Raw genomic sequence first — 21,432 nt, 5'->3', positions numbered from 1 at the left:
GTATTTCATATTGACACCACTTCCGTGTTAATTCGTCAGTGTGAGGGGCGAGGGATGCAGTAAAGATGGAATAGTGCATCGGAAACGGGATACTCGCCTCCCAAAAGAAAATATTGTCGTTTCCGCAGAAACGTTCCTCGATTTAGAAAAATAGAAGATATAGAATACATAGTATTCCATAGCAACTCAATGTCAGTGTTAATTCGTCAATTGGAGGGAACGAGGGATGCAGTAAAGAAGGAATAGTGAATCGGAACGGAGATACTCTCCTCCCAAAAGAAACTCTTGTCGTTTCCATAGAAACGTTACTCGATTTAGAGGGAGATGTCATAGAACCAATAGTATTTCAAAGCGACACCACTTCCGTGTTAATTCGTCAGTGTGAGGGGCGAGGGATGCAGTAAAGATGGAATAGTGCATCGGAAAGGGGATACTCGCCTCCCAAAAGAAAATATTGTCGTTTCCGTAGAAACGTTCCTCGATTTAGAAGGAGAAGTTATAGAACACATAGTATTCCATAGGGACTCAATTTCAGTGTTAATTCGTCAATGGGAGGGAGCGAGGAATGCAGTAAAGAAGGAATAGTGAATCGGAACGGAGATACTCTCCTCCCAAAAGAAACTCTTGTCTTTTCCATAGAAACGTTACTCGATTTAGAGGGAGATGTCATAGAACCAATAGTATAACATATTGACACCACTTCCGCGTTAATTCGTCAGTGTGAGGGGCGAGGGATGCAGTAAAGATGGAATAGTGCATCGGAAAGGGGATACTCGCCTCCCAAAAGAAAATATTGTCGTTTCCGTAGAAACGTTCCTCGATTTAAAAGGAGAAGTTATAGAACACATAGTATTCCATAGCGACTCAATTTCAGTGTTAATTCGTCAATGGGAGGGAGCGAGGGATTCAGTAAAGAAGGAATAGTGAATCGGAACGGAGATACTCTCCTCCCAAAAGAAACTCTTGTCGTTTCCATAGAAACGTCACTCGATTTAGGAGGAGATGTCATAGAACCAATAGTATTTCATAGCGACACCACTTCCGTGTTAATTCGTCAGTGTGAGGGGCGAGGGATGCAGTAAAGATGGAATAGTGCATCGGAAAGGGGATACTCGCCTCCCAAAAGAAAATATTGTCGTTTCCGTAGAAACGTTCCTCGATTTAGAAGGAGAAGTTATAGAACACATAGTATTCCATAGCGACTCAATTTCAGTGTTAATTCGTCAATGGGAGGGAACGAGGGATGCAGTAATGAAGGAATAGTGAATCGGAACGGAGATACTCTCCTCCCAAAAGAAACTCTTGTCGTTTCCATAGAAACGTTACTCGATTTAGAGGGAGATGTCATAGAACGAATAGTATTTCAAAGCGACACCACTTCCGTGTTAATTCGTCAGTGTGAGGGGCGAGGGATGCAGTAAAGATGGAATAGTGCATCGGAAAGGGGATACTCGCCTCCCAAAAGAAAATATTGTCGTTTCCGTAGAAACGTTCCTCGATTTAGAAGGAGAAGTTATAGAACACATAGTATTCCATAGGGACTCAATTTCAGTGTTAATTCGTCAATGGGAGGGAGCGAGGAATGCAGTAAAGAAGGAATAGTGAATCGGAACGGAGATACTCTCCTCCCAAAAGAAACTCTTGTCTTTTCCATAGAAACGTTACTCGATTTAGAAGGAGATGTCATAGAACCAATAGTATATCATATTGACACCACTTCCGCGTTAATTCGTCAGTGTGAGGGGCGAGGGATGCAGTAAAGATGGAATAGTGCATCGGAAAGGGGATACTCGCCTCCCAAAAGAAAATATTGTCGTTTCCGTAGAAACGTTCCTCGATTTAAAAGGAGAAGTTATAGAACACATAGTATTCCATAGCGACTCAATTTCAGTGTTAATTCGTCAATGGGAGGGAGCGAGGGATTCAGTAAAGAAGGAATAGTGAATCGGAACGGAGATACTCTCCTCCCAAAAGAAACTCTTGTCGTTTCCATAGAAACGTCACTCGATTTAGGAGGAGATGTCATAGAACCAATAGTATTTCATAGCGACACCACTTCCGTGTTAATTCGTCAGTGTGAGGGGCGAGGGATGCAGTAAAGATGGAATAGTGCATCGGAAAGGGGATACTCGCCTCCCAAAAGAAAATATTGTCGTTTCCGTAGAAACGTTCCTCGATTTAGAAGGAGAAGTTATAGAACACATAGTATTTCATAGCGACTCAATTTCAGTGTTAATTCGTCAATGGGAGGGAGCGAGGGATGCAGTAAAGAAGGAATAGTGAATCGGAACGGAGATACTCTCCTCCCAAAAGAAACTCTTGTCGTTTCCATAGAAACGTTACTCGATTTAGAGGGAGATGTCATAGAACCAATAGTATTTCAAAGCGACACCACTTTCGTGTTAATTCGTCAGTGTGAGGGGCGAGGGATGCAGTAAAGATGGAATAGTGCATCGGAAAGGGGATACTCGCCTCCCAAAAGAAAATATTGTCGTTTCCGTAGAAACGTTCCTCGATTTAGAAGGAGAAGTTATAGAACACATAGTATTTCATAGCGACTCAATTTCAGTGTTAATTCGTCAATGGGAGGGAGCGAGGGATGCAGTAAAGAAGGAATAGTGAATCGGAACGGAGATACTCTCCTCCCAAAAGAAACTCTTGTCGTTTCCATAGAAACGTTACTCGATTTAGAAGGAGATGTCATAGAACCAATAGTATTTCATAGCGACACCACTTCCGTGTTAATTCGTCAGTGTGAGGGGCGAGGGATGCAGTAAAGATGGAATAGTGCATCGGAAAGGGGATACTCGCCTCCCAAAAGAAAATATTGTCGTTTCATTAGAAACGTTCCTCGATTTAGAAGGAGAAGTTATAGAACACATAGTATTTCACAGCGAGTCAATTTCAGTGTTAATTCGTCAATGGGAGGGAGCGAGGGATGCAGTAAAGAAGGAATAGTGAATCGGAACGGAGATACTCTCCTCCCAAAAGAAACTCTTGTCGTTTCCATAGTAACGTTACTCGATTTACAAGGAGGTGTCATAGAACCAATAGTATTTCATAGCGACACCACTTCCGTGTTAATTCGTCAGTGTGAGGGGCGAGGGATGCAGTAAAGATGGAATAGTGCATCGGAAAGGGGATACTCGCCTCCCAAAAGAAAATATTGTCGTTTCCGTAGAAACGTTCCTCGATTTAGAAGGAGAAGTTATAGAACACATAGTATTTCATAGCGACTCAATTTCAGTGTTAATTCGTCAATGGGAGGGAGCGAGGGATGCAGTAAAGAAGGAATAGTGAATCGGAACGGAGATACTCTCCTCCCAAAAGAAACTCTTGTCGTTTCCATAGAAACGTTACTCGATTTAGAAGGAGATGTCATAGAACCAATAGTATTTGATAGCGACACCACTTCCGTGTTAATTCGTCAGTGTGAGGGGCGAGGGATGCAGTAAAGATGGAATAGTGCATCGGAAAGGGGATACTCGCCTCCCAAAAGAAAATATTGTCGTTTCCGTAGAAACGTTCCTCGATTTAGAAGGAGAAGTTATGGAACACATAGTATTTCATAGTGACCCAATTTCAGAGTTAATTCGTCAATGGGAGGGAGCTAGGGATGCAGTAAAGAAGGAATAGTGAATCGGAACGGAGATACTCCCCTCCCAAAAGAGACTCTTGTCGTTTCCATAGAAACGTTACTCGATTTAGAAGGAGATGTCATAGAACCAATAGTATTTCATAGCGACACCACTTCCGTGTTAATTCGTCAGTGTGAGGGGCGAGGGATGCAGTAAAGATGGAATAGTGCATCGGAAAGGGGATACTCGCCTCCCAAAAGAAAATATTGTCGTTTCCGTAGAAACGTTCCTCGATTTAGAAGGAGAAGTTATAGAACACACAGTATTCATAGCGACTCAATTTCAGTGTTAATTCGTCAATGGGAGGGAGCGAGGGATGCAGTAAAGAAGGAATAGTGAATCGGAACGGAGATACTCTCCTCCCAAAAGAAACTCTTGTCGTTTCCATAGTAACGTTACTCGATTTACAAGGAGGTGTCATAGAACCAATAGTATTTCATAGCGACACCACTTCCGTGTTAATTCGTCAGTGTGAGGGGCGAGGGATGCAGTAAAGATGGAATAGTGCATCGGAAAGGGGATACTCGCCTCCCAAAAGAAACTCTTGTCGTTTCCATAGAAACGTTACTCGATTTAGAAGGAGATGTCTTAGAACCAATAGTATTTCATATTGACACCACTTCCGCGTTAATTCGTCAGTGTGAAAGGGGAGGGATGCAGTAAAGATGGAATAGTGCATCGGAAAGGGGATACTCGCCTCCCAAAAGAAAATATTGTCGTTTCCGTAGAAACGTTCCTCGATTTAGAAGGAGAAGTTATAGAACACATAGTATTTCATAGCGACTCAATTTCAGTGTTAATTCGTCATTGGGAGGGAGCGAGGGATGCAGTAAAGAAGGAATAGTGAATCGGAACGGAGATACTCTCCTCCCAAAAGAAACTCTTGTCGTTTCCATAGAAACGTTACTCGATTTAGAAGGAGATGTCATAGAACCAATAGTATTTCATAGCGACACCACTTCCGTGTTAATTCGTCAGTGTGAGGGGCGAGGGATGCAGTAAAGATGGAATAGTGCATCGGAAAGGGGATACTCGCCTCCCAAAAGAAAATATTGTCGTTTCCGTAGAAACGTTCCTCGATTTAGAAGGACAAGTTATAGAACACATAGTATTCCATAGCGACTCAATTTCAGTGTTATTTCGTCAATGAGAGGGAGCGAGGAATGCAGTAAAGAAGGAATAGTGAATCGGAACGGAGATACTCTCCTCCCAAAAGAAACTCTTGTCGTTTCCATAGAAACGTTACTCGATTTAGAAGGAGTTGTCATAGAACCAATAGTATATCATATTGACACCACTTCCGCGTTAATTCGTCAGTGTGAGGGGCGAGGGATGCAGTAAAGATGGAATAGTGCATCGGAAACGGGATACTCGCCTCCCAAAAGAAAATATTGTCGTTTCCGTAGAAACGTTCCTCGATTTAGAAGGAGATGTCATAGAACACATAGTATCTCATAGCGACTCAATTTCAGTGTTAATTCGTCAATGGGAGGGAGCGAGGGATGCAGTAAAGAAGGAATAGTGAATCGGAACGGAGATACTCTCCTCCCAAAAAAACTCTTGTCGTTTCCATAGAAACGTTACTCGATTTAGTAGGAGATGTCATAGAACCAATAGTATTTCATAGCGACACCACTTCCGTGTTAATTCGTCAGTGTGAGGGGCGAGGGATGCAGTAAAGATGGAATAGTGCATCGGAAAGGGGATACTCGCCTCCCAAAAGAAAATATTGTCGTTTCCGTAGAAACGTTCCTCGATTTAGAAGGACAAGTTATGGAACACATAGTATTCCATAGCGACTCAATTTAAGTGTTAATTCGTCAATGGGAGGGAGCGAGGAATGCAGTAAAGAAGGAATAGTGAATCGGAACGGAGATACTCTCCTCCCAAAAGAAACTCTTGTCGTTTCCATAGAAACGTTACTCGATTTAGAAGGAGTTGTCATAGAACCAATAGTATTTCATATTGACACCACTTCCGTGTTAATTCGTCAGTGTGAGGGGCGAGGGATGCAGTAAAGATGGAATAGTGCATCGGAAACGGGATACTCGCCTCCCAAAAGAAAATATTGTCGTTTCCGCAGAAACGTTCCTCGATTTAGAAAAATAGAAGATATAGAGCACATAGTATTCCATAGCAACTCAATGTCAGTGTTAATTCGTCAATTGGAGGGAGCGAGGGATGCAGTAAAGAAGGAATAGTGAATCGGAACGGAGATACTCTCCTCCCAAAAGAAACTCTTGTCGTTTCCATAGAAACGTTACTCGATTTAGAGGGAGATGTCATAGAACCAATAGTATTTCAAAGCGACACCACTTCCGTGTTAATTCGTCAGTGTGAGGGGCGAGGGATGCAGTAAAGATGGAATAGTGCATCGGAAAGGGGATACTCGCCTCCCAAAAGAAAATATTGTCGTTTCCGTAGAAACGTTCCTCGATTTAGAAGGAGAAGTTATAGAACACATAGTATTCCATAGGGACTCAATTTCAGTGTTAATTCGTCAATGGGAGGGAGCGAGGAATGCAGTAAAGAAGGAATAGTGAATCGGAACGGAGATACTCTCCTCCCAAAAGAAACTCTTGTCTTTTCCATAGAAACGTTACTCGATTTAGAGGGAGATGTCATAGAACCAATAGTATATCATATTGACACCACTTCCGCGTTAATTCGTCAGTGTGAGGGGCGAGGGATGCAGTAAAGATGGAATAGTGCATCGGAAAGGGGATACTCGCCTCCCAAAAGAAAATATTGTCGTTTCCGTAGAAACGTTCCTCGATTTAAAAGGAGAAGTTATAGAACACATAGTATTCCATAGCGACTCAATTTCAGTGTTAATTCGTCAATGGGAGGGAGCGAGGGATTCAGTAAAGAAGGAATAGTGAATCGGAACGGAGATACTCTCCTCCCAAAAGAAACTCTTGTCGTTTCCATAGAAACGTCACTCGATTTAGGAGGAGATGTCATAGAACCAATAGTATTTCATAGCGACACCACTTCCGTGTTAATTCGTCAGTGTGAGGGGCGAGGGATGCAGTAAAGATGGAATAGTGCATCGGAAAGGGGATACTCGCCTCCCAAAAGAAAATATTGTCGTTTCCGTAGAAACGTTCCTCGATTTAGAAGGAGAAGTTATAGAACACATAGTATTCCATAGCGACTCAATTTCAGTGTTAATTCGTCAATGGGAGGGAACGAGGGATGCAGTAATGAAGGAATAGTGAATCGGAACGGAGATACTCTCCTCCCAAAAGAAACTCTTGTCGTTTCCATAGAAACGTTACTCGATTTAGAGGGAGATGTCATAGAACGAATAGTATTTCAAAGCGACACCACTTCCGTGTTAATTCGTCAGTGTGAGGGGCGAGGGATGCAGTAAAGATGGAATAGTGCATCGGAAAGGGGATACTCGCCTCCCAAAAGAAAATATTGTCGTTTCCGTAGAAACGTTCCTCGATTTAGAAGGAGAAGTTATAGAACACATAGTATTCCATAGGGACTCAATTTCAGTGTTAATTCGTCAATGGGAGGGAGCGAGGAATGCAGTAAAGAAGGAATAGTGAATCGGAACGGAGATACTCTCCTCCCAAAAGAAACTCTTGTCTTTTCCATAGAAACGTTACTCGATTTAGAGGGAGATGTCATAGAACCAATAGTATATCATATTGACACCACTTCCGCGTTAATTCGTCAGTGTGAGGGGCGAGGGATGCAGTAAAGATGGAATAGTGCATCGGAAAGGGGATACTCGCCTCCCAAAAGAAAATATTGTCGTTTCCGTAGAAACGTTCCTCGATTTAAAAGGAGAAGTTATAGAACACATAGTATTCCATAGCGACTCAATTTCAGTGTTAATTCGTCAATGGGAGGGAGCGAGGGATTCAGTAAAGAAGGAATAGTGAATCGGAACGGAGATACTCTCCTCCCAAAAGAAACTCTTGTCGTTTCCATAGAAACGTCACTCGATTTAGGAGGAGATGTCATAGAACCAATAGTATTTCATAGCGACACCACTTCCGTGTTAATTCGTCAGTGTGAGGGGCGAGGGATGCAGTAAAGATGGAATAGTGCATCGGAAAGGGGATACTCGCCTCCCAAAAGAAAATATTGTCGTTTCCGTAGAAACGTTCCTCGATTTAGAAGGAGAAGTTATAGAACACATAGTATTTCATAGCGACTCAATTTCAGTGTTAATTCGTCAATGGGAGGGAGCGAGGGATGCAGTAAAGAAGGAATAGTGAATCGGAACGGAGATACTCTCCTCCCAAAAGAAACTCTTGTCGTTTCCATAGAAACGTTACTCGATTTAGAGGGAGATGTCATAGAACCAATAGTATTTCAAAGCGACACCACTTTCGTGTTAATTCGTCAGTGTGAGGGGCGAGGGATGCAGTAAAGATGGAATAGTGCATCGGAAAGGGGATACTCGCCTCCCAAAAGAAAATATTGTCGTTTCCGTAGAAACGTTCCTCGATTTAGAAGGAGAAGTTATAGAACACATAGTATTTCATAGCGACTCAATTTCAGTGTTAATTCGTCAATGGGAGGGAGCGAGGGATGCAGTAAAGAAGGAATAGTGAATCGGAACGGAGATACTCTCCTCCCAAAAGAAACTCCTGTCGTTTCCATAGAAACGTTACTCGATTTAGAAGGAGATGTCATAGAACCAATAGTATTTCATAGCGACACCACTTCCGTGTTAATTCGTCAGTGTGAGGGGCGAGGGATGCAGTAAAGATGGAATAGTGCATCGGAAAGGGGATACTCGCCTCCCAAAAGAAAATATTGTCGTTTCCGTAGAAACGTTCCTCGATTTAGAAGGAGAAGTTATAGAACACATAGTATTTCACAGCGAGTCAATTTCAGTGTTAATTCGTCAATGGGAGGGAGCGAGGGATGCAGTAAAGAAGGAATAGTGAATCGGAACGGAGATACTCTCCTCCCAAAAGAAACTCTTGTCGTTTCCATAGTAACGTTACTCGATTTACAAGGAGGTGTCATAGAACCAATAGTATTTCATAGCGACACCACTTCCGTGTTAATTCGTCAGTGTGAGGGGCGAGGGATGCAGTAAAGATGGAATAGTGCATCGGAAAGGGGATACTCGCCTCCCAAAAGAAAATATTGTCGTTTCCGTAGAAACGTTCCTCGATTTAGAAGGAGAAGTTATAGAACACATAGTATTTCATAGCGACTCAATTTCAGTGTTAATTCGTCAATGGGAGGGAGCGAGGGATGCAGTAAAGAAGGAATAGTGAATCGGAACGGAGATACTCTCCTCCCAAAAGAAACTCTTGTCGTTTCCATAGAAACGTTACTCGATTTAGAGGGAGATGTCATAGAACCAATAGTATTTGATAGCGACACCACTTCCGTGTTAATTCGTCAGTGTGAGGGGCGAGGGATGCAGTAAAGATGGAATAGTGCATCGGAAAGGGGATACTCGCCTCCCAAAAGAAAATATTGTCGTTTCCGTAGAAACGTTCCTCGATTTAGAAGGAGAAGTTATGGAACACATAGTATTTCATAGTGACCCAATTTCAGAGTTAATTCGTCAATGGGAGGGAGCTAGGGATGCAGTAAAGAAGGAATAGTGAATCGGAACGGAGATACTCCCCTCCCAAAAGAGACTCTTGTCGTTTCCATAGAAACGTTACTCGATTTAGAAGGAGATGTCATAGAACCAATAGTATTTCATAGCGACACCACTTCCGTGTTAATTCGTCAGTGTGAGGGGCGAGGGATGCAGTAAAGATGGAATAGTGCATCGGAAAGGGGATACTCGCCTCCCAAAAGAAAATATTGTCGTTTCCGTAGAAACGTTCCTCGATTTAGAAGGAGAAGTTATAGAACACACAGTATTCATAGCGACTCAATTTCAGTGTTAATTCGTCAATGGGAGGGAGCGAGGGATGCAGTAAAGAAGGAATAGTGAATCGGAACGGAGATACTCTCCTCCCAAAAGAAACTCTTGTCGTTTCCATAGTAACGTTACTCGATTTACAAGGAGGTGTCATAGAACCAATAGTATTTCATAGCGACACCACTTCCGTGTTAATTCGTCAGTGTGAGGGGCGAGGGATGCAGTAAAAATGGAATAGTGCATCGGAAAGGGGATACTCGCCTCCCAAAAGAAAATATTGTCGTTTCCGTAGAAACGTTCCTCGATTTAGAAGGAGAAGTTATAGAACACATAGTATTTCATAGCGACTCAATTTCAGTGTTAATTCGTCAATGGGAGGGAGCGAGGGATGCAGTAAAGAAGGAATAGTGAATCGGAACGGAGATACTCTCCTCCCAAAAGAAACTCTTGTCGTTTCCATAGAAACGTTACTCGATTTAGTGGGAGATGTCATAGAACCAATAGTAAATCATAGCGACACCACTTCCGTGTTAATTCGTCAGTGTGAGGGGCGAGGGATGCAGTAAAGATGGAATAGTGCATCGGAAAGGGGATACTCGCCTCCCAAAAGAAACTCTTGTCGTTTCCATAGAAACGTTACTCGATTTAGAAGGAGATGTCTTAGAACCAATAGTATTTCATATTGACACCACTTCCGCGTTAATTCGTCAGTGTGAAAGGGGAGGGATGCAGTAAAGATGGAATAGTGCATCGGAAAGGGGATACTCGCCTCCCAAAAGAAAATATTGTCGTTTCCGTAGAAACGTTCCTCGATTTAGAAGGAGAAGTTATAGAACACATAGTATTTCATAGCGACTCAATTTCAGTGTTAATTCGTCATTGGGAGGGAGCGAGGGATGCAGTAAAGAAGGAATAGTGAATCGGAACGGAGATACTCTCCTCCCAAAAGAAACTCTTGTCGTTTCCATAGAAACGTTACTCGATTTAGAAGGAGATGTCATAGAACCAATAGTATTTCATAGCGACACCACTTCCGTGTTAATTCGTCAGTGTGAGGGGCGAGGGATGCAGTAAAGATGGAATAGTGCATCGGAAAGGGGATACTCGCCTCCCAAAAGAAAATATTGTCGTTTCCGTAGAAACGTTCCTCGATTTAGAAGGACAAGTTATAGAACACATAGTATTCCATAGCGACTCAATTTCAGTGTTATTTCGTCAATGAGAGGGAGCGAGGAATGCAGTAAAGAAGGAATAGTGAATCGGAACGGAGATACTCTCCTCCCAAAAGAAACTCTTGTCGTTTCCATAGAAACGTTACTCGATTTAGAAGGAGTTGTCATAGAACCAATAGTATATCATATTGACACCACTTCCGCGTTAATTCGTCAGTGTGAGGGGCGAGGGATGCAGTAAAGATGGAATAGTGCATCGGAAACGGGATACTCGCCTCCCAAAAGAAAATATTGTCGTTTCCGTAGAAACGTTCCTCGATTTAGAAGGACAAGTTATAGAACACATAGTATTCCATAGCGACACAATTTCAGTGTTAATTCGTCAATGGGAGGGAGCGAGGGATGCAGTAAAGAAGGAATAGTGAATCGGAACGGAGATACTCTCCTCCCAACAGAAACTCTTGTCGTTTCCATAGAAACGTTACTCGATTTAGAAGGAGATGTCATAGAACCAATAGTATATCATAGCGACACCACTACCGTGTTAATTCGTCAGTGTGAGGGGCGAGGGATGCAGTAAAGATGGAATAGTGCATCGGAAAGGGGATACTCTCCTCCCAAAAGAAACTCTTGTCGTTTCCATAGAAACGTTATTCGATTTATAAGGAGATGTCATAGAACCAATAGTATTTCATAGCGACACCACTTCCGTGTTAATTCGTCAGTGTGAGGGGCGAGGGATGCAGTAAAGATGGAATAGTGCATCGGACAGGGGATACTCGCCTCCCAAAAGAAAATATTGTCGTTTCCGTAGAAACGTTCCTCGATTTAGAAGGACAAGTTATAGAACACATAGTATACCATAGCGACTCAATTTCAGTGTTAATTCGTCAATGGGAGGGAGCGAGGAATGCAGTAAAGAACGAATAGTGAATCGGAACGGAGATACTCTCCTCCCAAAAGAGACTGTTGTCGTTTCCATAGAAACGTTACTCGATTTAGAAGGAGTTGTCATAGAACCAATAGTATTTCATATTGACACCACTTCCGTGTTAATTCGTCAGTGTGAGGGGCGAGCGATGCAGTAAAGATGGAATAGTGCATCGGAAACGGGATACTCGCCTCCCAAAAGAAAATATTGTCGTTTCCGTAGAAACGTTCCTCGATTTAGAAAAATAGAAGATATAGAACACATAGTATTCCATAGCGACTCAATGTCAGTGTTAATTCGTCAATGGGAGGGAGCGAGGGATGCAGTAAAGAAGGAATAGTGAATCGGAACGGAGATACTCTCCTCCCAAAAGAAACTCTTGTCGTTTCCATAGAAACGTTACTCGATTTAGAGGGAGATGTCATAGAACCAATAGTATTTCAAAGCGACACCACTTCCGTGTTAATTCGTCAGTGTGAGGGGCGAGGGATGCAGTAAAGATGGAATAGTGCATCGGAAAGGGGATACTCGCCTCCCAAAAGAAAATATTGTCGTTTCCGTAGAAACGTTCCTCGATTTAGAGGGAGAAGTTATAGAACACTTAGTATTCCATAGGGACTCAATTTCAGTGTTAATTCGTCAATGGGAGGGAGCGAGGAATGCAGTAAAGAAGGAATAGTGAATCGGAACGGAGATACTCTCCTCCCAAAAGAAACTCTTGTCGTTTCCATAGAAACGTTACTCGATTTAGAAGGAGTTGTCATAGAACCAATAGTATTTCATATTGACACCACTTCCGTGTTAATTCGTCAGTGTGAGGGGCGAGGGATGCAGTAAAGATGGAATAGTGCATCGGAAACGGAATACTCGCCTCCCAAAAGAAAATATTGTCGTTTCCGTAGAAACGTTCCTCGATTTAGAAGGACAAGTTATAGAACACATAGTATTCCATAGCGACTCAATTTCAGTGTTAATTCGTCAATGGGAGGGAGCGAGGAATGCAGTAAAGAAGGAATAGTGAATCGGAACGGAGATACTCTCCTCCCAAAAGAAACTCTTGTCGTTTCCATAGAAACGTTACTCGATTTAGAAGGAGTTGTCATAGAACCAATAGTATTTCATATTGACACCACTTCCGTGTTAATTCGTCAGTGTGAGGGGCGAGGGATGCAGTAAAGATGGAATAGTGCATCGGAAACGGGATACTCGCCTCCCAAAAGAAAATATTGTCGTTTCCGTAGAAACGTTCCTCGATTTAGAAAAATAGAAGATATAGAACACATAGTATTCCATAGCGACTCAATGTCAGTGTTAATTCGTGAATAAGAGGGAGCGAGGGATGCAGTAAAGAAGGAATAGTGAATCGGAACGGAGATACTATCCTCCCAAAAGAAACTCTTGTCGTTTCCATAGAAACGTTACTCGATTTAGAGGGAGATGTCATAGAACCAATAGTATATCATAGCGACACCACTTCCGTGTTAATTCGTCAGTGTGAGGGGCGAGGGATGCAGTAAAGATGGAATAGTGCATCGGAAAGGGGATACTCGCCTCCCAAAAGAAACTCTTGTCGTTTCCATAGAAACGTTACTCGATTTAGCAGGAGATGTCATAGAACCAATAGTATTTCATAGCGACACCACTTCCGTGTTAATTCGTCAGTGTGAGGGGCGAGGGATGCAGTAAAGATGGAATAGTGCATCGGAAAGGGGATACTCGCCTCCCAAAAGAAAATATTGTCGTTTCCGTAGAAACGTTCCTCGATTTAGAAGGAGAAGTTATAGAACACACAGTATTCATAGCGACTCAATTTCAGTGTTAATTCGTCAATGGGAGGGAGCGAGGGATGCAGTAAAGAAGGAATAGTGAATCGGAACGGAGATACTCTCCTCCCAAAAGAAACTCTTGTCGTTTCCATAGTAACGTTACTCGATTTACAAGGAGGTGTCATAGAACCAATAGTATTTCATAGCGACACCACTTCCGTGTTAATTCGTCAGTGTGAGGGGCGAGGGATGCAGTAAAAATGGAATAGTGCATCGGAAAGGGGATACTCGCCTCCCAAAAGAAAATATTGTCGTTTCCGTAGAAACGTTCCTCGATTTAGAAGGAGAAGTTATAGAACACATAGTATTTCATAGCGACTCAATTTCAGTGTTAATTCGTCAATGGGAGGGAGCGAGGGATGCAGTAAAGAAGGAATAGTGAATCGGAACGGAGATACTCTCCTCCCAAAAGAAACTCTTGTCGTTTCCATAGAAACGTTACTCGATTTAGAGGGAGATGTCATAGAACCAATAGTATATCATAGCGACACCACTTCCGTGTTAATTCGTCAGTGTGAGGGGCGAGGGATGCAGTAAAGATGGAATAGTGCATCGGAAAGGGGATACTCGCCTCCCAAAAGAAACTCTTGTCGTTTCCATAGAAACGTTACTCGATTTAGAAGGAGATGTCTTAGAACCAATAGTATTTCATATTGACACCACTTCCGCGTTAATTCGTCAGTGTGAAAGGGGAGGGATGCAGTAAAGATGGAATAGTGCATCGGAAAGGGGATACTCGCCTCCCAAAAGAAAATATTGTCGTTTCCGTAGAAACGTTCCTCGATTTAGAAGGAGAAGTTATAGAACACATAGTATTTCATAGCGACTCAATTTCAGTGTTAATTCGTCATTGGGAGGGAGCGAGGGATGCAGTAAAGAAGGAATAGTGAATCGGAACGGAGATACTCTCCTCCCAAAAGAAACTCTTGTCGTTTCCATAGAAACGTTACTCGATTTAGAAGGAGATGTCATAGAACCAATAGTATTTCATAGCGACACCACTTCCGTGTTAATTCGTCAGTGTGAGGGGCGAGGGATGCAGTAAAGATGGAATAGTGCATCGGAAAGGGGATACTCGCCTCCCAAAAGAAAATATTGTCGTTTCCGTAGAAACGTTCCTCGATTTAGAAGGACAAGTTATAGAACACATAGTATTCCATAGCGACTCAACTTCAGTGTTATTTCGTCAATGAGAGGGAGCGAGGAATGCAGTAAAGAAGGAATAGTGAATCGGAACGGAGATACTCTCCTCCCAAAAGAAACTCTTGTCGTTTCCATAGAAACGTTACTCGATTTAGAAGGAGTTGTCATAGAACCAATAGTATATCATATTGACACCACTTCCGCGTTAATTCGTCAGTGTGAGGGGCGAGGGATGCAGTAAAGATGGAATAGTGCATCGGAAACGGGATACTCGCCTCCCAAAAGAAAATATTGTCGTTTCCGTAGAAACGTTCCTCGATTTAGAAGGACAAGTTATAGAACACATAGTATTCCATAGCGACACAATTTCAGTGTTAATTCGTCAATGGGAGGGAGCGAGGGATGCAGTAAAGAAGGAATAGTGAATCGGAACGGAGATACTCTCCTCCCAACAGAAACTCTTGTCGTTTCCATAGAAACGTTACTCGATTTAGAAGGAGATGTCATAGAACCAATAGTATATCATAGCGACACCACTACCGTGTTAATTCGTCAGTGTGAGGGGCGAGGGATGCAGTAAAGATGGAATAGTGCATCGGAAAGGGGATACTCTCCTCCCAAAAGAAACTCTTGTCGTTTCCATAGAAACGTTATTCGATTTATAAGGAGATGTCATAGAACCAATAGTATTTCATAGCGACACCACTTCCGTGTTAATTCGTCAGTGTGAGGGGCGAGGGATGCAGTAAAGATGGAATAGTGCATCGGACAGGGGATACTCGCCTCCCAAAAGAAAATATTGTCGTTTCCGTAGAAACGTTCCTCGATTTAGAAGGACAAGTTATAGAACACATAGTATACCATAGCGACTCAATTTCAGTGTTAATTCGTCAATGGGAGGGAGCGAGGAATGCAGTAAAGAACGAATAGTGAATCGGAACGGAGATACTCTCCTCCCAAAAGAGACTGTTGTCGTTTCCATAGAAACGTTACTCGATTTAGAAGGAGTTGTCATAGAACCAATAGTATTTCATATTGACACCACTTCCGTGTTAATTCGTCAGTGTGAGGGGCGAGCGATGCAGTAAAGATGGAATAGTGCATCGGAAACGGGATACTCGCCTCCCAAAAGAAAATATTGTCGTTTCCGTAGAAACGTTCCTCGATTTAGAAAAATAGAAGATATAGAACACATAGTATTCCATAGCGACTCAATGTCAGTGTTAATTCGTCAATGGGAGGGAGCGAGGGATGCAGTAAAGAAGGAATAGTGAATCGGAACGGAGATACTCTCCTCCCAAAAGAAACTCTTGTCGTTTCCATAGAAACGTTACTCGATTTAGAGGGAGATGTCATAGAACCAATAGTATTTCAAAGCGACACCACTTCCGTGTTAATTCGTCAGTGTGAGGGGCGAGGGATGCAGTAAAGATGGAATAGTGCATCGGAAAGGGGATACTCGCCTCCCAAAAGAAAATATTGTCGTTTCCGTAGAAACGTTCCTCGATTTAGAGGGAGAAGTTATAGAACACTTAGTATTCCATAGGGACTCAATTTCAGTGTTAATTCGTCAATGGGAGGGAGCGAGGAATGCTGTAAAGAAGGAATAGTGAATCGGAACGGAGATACTCTCCTCCCAAAAGAAACTCTTGTCGTTTCCATAGAAACGTTACTCGATTTAGAAGGAGTTGTCATAGAACCAATAGTATTTCATATTGACACCACTTCCTTGTTAATTCGTCAGTGTGAGGGGCGAGGGATGCAGTAAAGATGGAATAGTGCATCGGAAACGGAATACTCGCCTCCCAAAAGAAAATATTGTCGTTTCCGTAGAAACGTTCCTCGATTTAGAAGGACAAGTTATAGAACACATAGTATTCCATAGCGACTCAATTTCAGTGTTAATTCGTCAATGGGAGGGAGCGAGGAATGCAGTAAAGAAGGAATAGTGAATCGGAACGGAGATACTCTCCTCCCAAAAGAAACTCTTGTCGTTTCCATAGAAACGTTACTCGATTTAGAAGGAGTTGTCATAGAACCAATAGTATTTCATATTGACACCACTTCCGTGTTAATTCGTCAGTGTGAGGGGCGAGGGATGCAGTAAAGATGGAATAGTGCATCGGAAACGGGATACTCGCCTCCCAAAAGAAAATATTGTCGTTTCCGTAGAAACGTTCCTCGATTTAGAAAAATAGAAGATATAGAACACATAGTATTCCATAGCGACTCAATGTCAGTGTTAATTCGTGAATAAGAGGGAGCGAGGGATGCAGTAAAGAAGGAATAGTGAATCGGAACGGAGATACTATCCTCCCAAAAGAAACTCTTGTCGTTTCCATAGAAACGTTACTCGATTTAGAAGGAGATGTCATAGAACCAATAGTATTTCAAAGCGACACCACTTCCGTGTTAATTCGTCAGTGTGAGGGGCGAGGGATGCAGTAAAGATGGAATAGTGCATCGGAAAGGGGTTACTCTCCTCCCAAAAGAAAATATTGTCGTTTCCGTAGAAACGTTCCTCGATTTAGAAGGAGAAGTTATAGAACACATAGTTTTCCATAGCGACTCAATTTCAGTGTTAATTCGTCAATGGGAGGGAGCGAGGAATGCAGTAAAGAAGGAATAGTGAATCGGAACGGAGATACTCTCCTCCCAAAAGAAACTCTTGTCGTTTAAATAGAAACGTTACTCGATTTAGAAGGAGTTGTCATAGAACCAATAGTATTTCATATTGACACCACTTCCGCGTTAATTCGTCAGTGTGAGGGGCGAGGGATGCAGTAAAGATGGAATAGTGCATCGGAAAGGGGATACTCGCCTCCCAAAAGAAAATATTGTCGTTTCCGTAGAAACGTTCCTCGATTTAAAAGGAGAAGTTATAGAACACATAGTATTACATAGCGACTCAATTTCAGTGTTAATTCGTCAATGGGAGGGAGCGAGGGATTCAGTAAAGAAGGAATAGTGATTCGGAACGGAGATACTCTCCTCCCAAAAGAAACTCTTGTCGTTTCCATAGAAACGTCACTCGATTTAGGAGGAGATGTCATAGAACCAATAGTATTTCATAGCGACACCACTTCCGTGTTAATTCGTCAGTGTGAGGGGCGAGGGATGCAGTAAAGATGGAATAGTGCATCGGAAAGGGGATACTCGCCTCCCAAAAGAAAATATTGTCGTTTCCGTAGAAACGTTCCTCGATTTAGAAGGAGAAGTTATAGAACACATAGTATTCCATAGCGACTCAATTTCAGTGTTAATTCGTCAATGGGAGGGAGCGAGGGATGCAGTAAAGAAGGAATAGTGAATCGGAACGGAGATACTCTCCTCCCAAAAGAAACTCTTGTCGTTTAAATAGAAACGTTACTCGATTTAGAAGGAGTTGTCATAGAACCAATAGTATTTCATATTGACACCACTTCCGCGTTAATTCGTCAGTGTGAGGGGCGAGGGATGCAGTAAAGATGGAATAGTGCATCGGAAAGGGGATACTCGCCTCCCAAAAGAAAATATTGTCGTTTCCGTAGAAACGTTCCTCGATTTAAAAGGAGAAGTTATAGAACACATAGTATTACATAGCGACTCAATTTCAGTGTTAATTCGTCAATGGGAGGGAGCGAGGGATTCAGTAAAGAAGGAATAGTGAATCGGAACGGAGATACTCTCCTCCCAAAAGAAACTCTTGTCGTTTCCATAGAAACGTCACTCGATTTAGGAGGAGATGTCATAGAACCAATAGTATTTCATAGCGACACCACTTCCGTGTTAATTCGTCAGTGTGAGGGGCGAGGGATGCAGTAAAGATGGAATAGTGCATCGGAAAGGGGATACTCGCCTCCCAAAAGAAAATATTGTCGTTTCCGTAGAAACGTTCCTCGATTTAGAAGGAGAAGTTATAGAACACATAGTATTCCATAGCGACTCAATTTCAGTGTTAATTCGTCAATGGGAGGGAGCGAGGGATGCAGTAATGAAGGAATAGTGAATCGGAACGGAGATACTCTCCTCCCAAAAGAAACTCTTGTCGTTTCCATAGAAACGTTACTCGATTTAGAGGGAGATGTCATAGAACCAATAGTATTTCAAAGCAACACCACTTCCGTGTTAATTCGTCAGTGTGAGGGGCGAGGGATGCAGTAAAGATGGAATAGTGCATCGGAAAGGGGATACTCGCCTTCCAAAAGAAAATATTGTCGTTTCCGTAGAAACGTTCCTCGATTTAGAAGGAGAAGTTATAGAACACATAGTATTTCATAGCGACTCAATTTCAGTGTTAATTCGTCAATGGGAGGGAGCGAGGGATGCAGTAAAGAAGGAATAGTGAATCGGAACGGAGATACTCTCCTCCCAAAAGAAACTCTTGTCGTTTCCATAGAAACGTTACTCGATTTAGAAGGAGATGTCATACAACCAATAGTATTTCATAGCGACAGCACTTCCGTGTTAATTCGTCAGTGTGAGGGGCGAGGGATGCAGTAAAGATGGAATAGTGCATCGGAAAGGGGATACTCGCCTCCCAAAAGAAAATATTGTCGTTTCCGTAGAAACGTTCCTCGATTTAGAAGGACAAGTTATAGAACACATAGTATTTCATAGCGACTCAATTTCAGTGTTAAGTCGTCAATGGGAGGGAGCGAGGGATGCAGTAAAGAAGGAATAGTGAATCGGAACGGAGATACTCTCCTCCCAAAAGAAACTCTTGTCGTTTCCATAGAAACGTTACTCCATTTAGAGGGAGATGTCATAGAACCAATAGTATTTCATAGCGACACCACTTTCGTGTTAATTCGTCAGTGTGAGGGGCGAGGGATGCAGTAAAGATGGAATAGTGCATCGGAAAGGGGATACTCGCCTCCCAAAAGAAAATATTGTCGTTTCCGTAGAAACGTTCCTCGATTTAGAAGGAGAAGTTATAGAACACATAGTATTTCATAGCGACTCAATTTCAGTGTTAATTCGTCAATGGGAGGGAGCGAGGGATGCAGTAAAGAAGGAATAGTGAATCGGAACGGAGATACTCTCCTCCCAAAAGAAACTCTTGTCGTTTCCATAGAAACGTTACTCGATTTAGAAGGAGATGTCATAGAACCAATAGTATTTCATAGCGACACCACTTCCGTGTTAATTCGTCAGTGTGAGGGGCGAGGGATACAGTAAAGATGGAATAGTGCATCGGAAAGGGGATACTCGCCTCCCAAAAGAAAATATTGTCGTTTCCGTAGAAACGTTCCTCGATTTAGAAGGAGAAGTTATAGAACACATAGTATTTCATAGCGACTCAATTTCAGTGTTAATTCGTCAATGGGAGGGAGCGAGGGATGCAGTAAAGAAGGAATAGTGAATCGGAACGGAGATACTCTCCTCCCAAAAGAAACTCTTGTCGTTTCCATAGTAACGTTACTCGATTTACAAGGAGGTGTCATAGAACCAATAGTATTTCATAGCGACACCACTTCCGTGTTAATTCGTCAGTGTGAGGGGCGAGGGATGCAGTAAAGATGGAATAGTGCATCGGAAAGGGGATACTCGCCTCCCAAAAGAAAGTATTTTCGTTTCCGTAGAAACGTTCCTCGATTTAGAAGGCGAAGTTATAGAACACATAGTATTTCATAGCGACTCAATTTCAGTGTTAATTCGTCAATGGTAGGGAGCGAGGGATGCAGTAAAGAAGGAATAGTGAATCGGAACGGAGATACTCTCCTCCCAAAAGAAACTCTTGTCGTTTCCATAGAAACGTTACTCGATTTAGAGGGAGATGTCATAGAACCAATAGTATTTCAAAGCGACACCACTTTCGTGTTAATTCGTCAGTGTGAGGGGCGAGGGATGCAGTAAAAATGGAATAGTGCATCGGAAAGGGGATACTCGCCTCCCAAAAGAAAATATTGTCGTTTCCGTAGAAACGTTCCTCGATTTAGAAGGAGAAGCTATAGAACACATAGTATTTCATAGCGACTCAATTTCAGTGTTAATTCGTCAATGGGAGGGAGCGAGGGATGCAGTAAAGAAGGAATAGTGAATCGGAACGGAGATACTCTCCTCCCAAAAGAAACTCTTGTCGTTTCCATAGAAACGTTACTCGATTTAGAAGGAGATGTCATAGAACCAATAGTATTTCTTAGCGACACCACTTCCGTGTTAATTCGTCAGTGTGATTGGCGAGGGATGCAGTAAAGATGGAATAGTGCATCGGAAAGGGGATACTCGCCTCCCAAAAGAAAATATTGTCGTTTCCGTAGAAACGTTCCTCGATTTAGAAGGAGAAGTTATAGAACACATAGTAATTCATAGCGACTCAATTTCAGTGTTAATTCGTCAATGGGAGGGAGCGAGGGATGCAGTAAAGAAGGAATAGTGAATCGGAACGGAGATACTCTACTCCCAAAAGAAACTCTTGTCGTTTCCATAGAAACGTTACTCGATTTAGAGGGAGATGTCATAGAACCAATAGTATTTCAAAGCGACACCACTTCCGTGTTAATTCGTCAGTGTGAGGGGCGAGGGATGCAGTAAAGATGGAATAGTGCATCGGAAAGGGGATACTCGCCTCCCTAAAGAAAATATTGTCGTTTCCGTAGAAACGGTCCTCGATTTAGAAGGAGAAGTTATAGAACACATAGTATTTCATAGCGACTCAATTTCAGTGTTAATTCGTCAATGGGAGGGAGCGAGGGATGCAGTAAAGAAGGAATAGTGAATCGGAACGGAGATACTCTCCTCCCAAAAGAAACTCTTGTCGTTTCCATAGAAACGTTACTCGATTTAGAAGGAGTTGTCATAGAACCAATAGTATTTCATATTGACACCACTTCCGTGTTAATTCGTCAGTGTGAGGGGCGAGGGATGCAGTAAAGATGGA

Source organism: Schistocerca piceifrons, unplaced genomic scaffold (genome assembly GCF_021461385.2).
Source record: "Schistocerca piceifrons isolate TAMUIC-IGC-003096 unplaced genomic scaffold, iqSchPice1.1 HiC_scaffold_2295, whole genome shotgun sequence".
NCBI lineage: Eukaryota > Metazoa > Arthropoda > Insecta > Orthoptera > Acrididae > Schistocerca > Schistocerca piceifrons.
The sequence above is the reverse complement of the archived record's forward strand: the minus strand, read 5'-3'. Positions refer to the sequence as shown.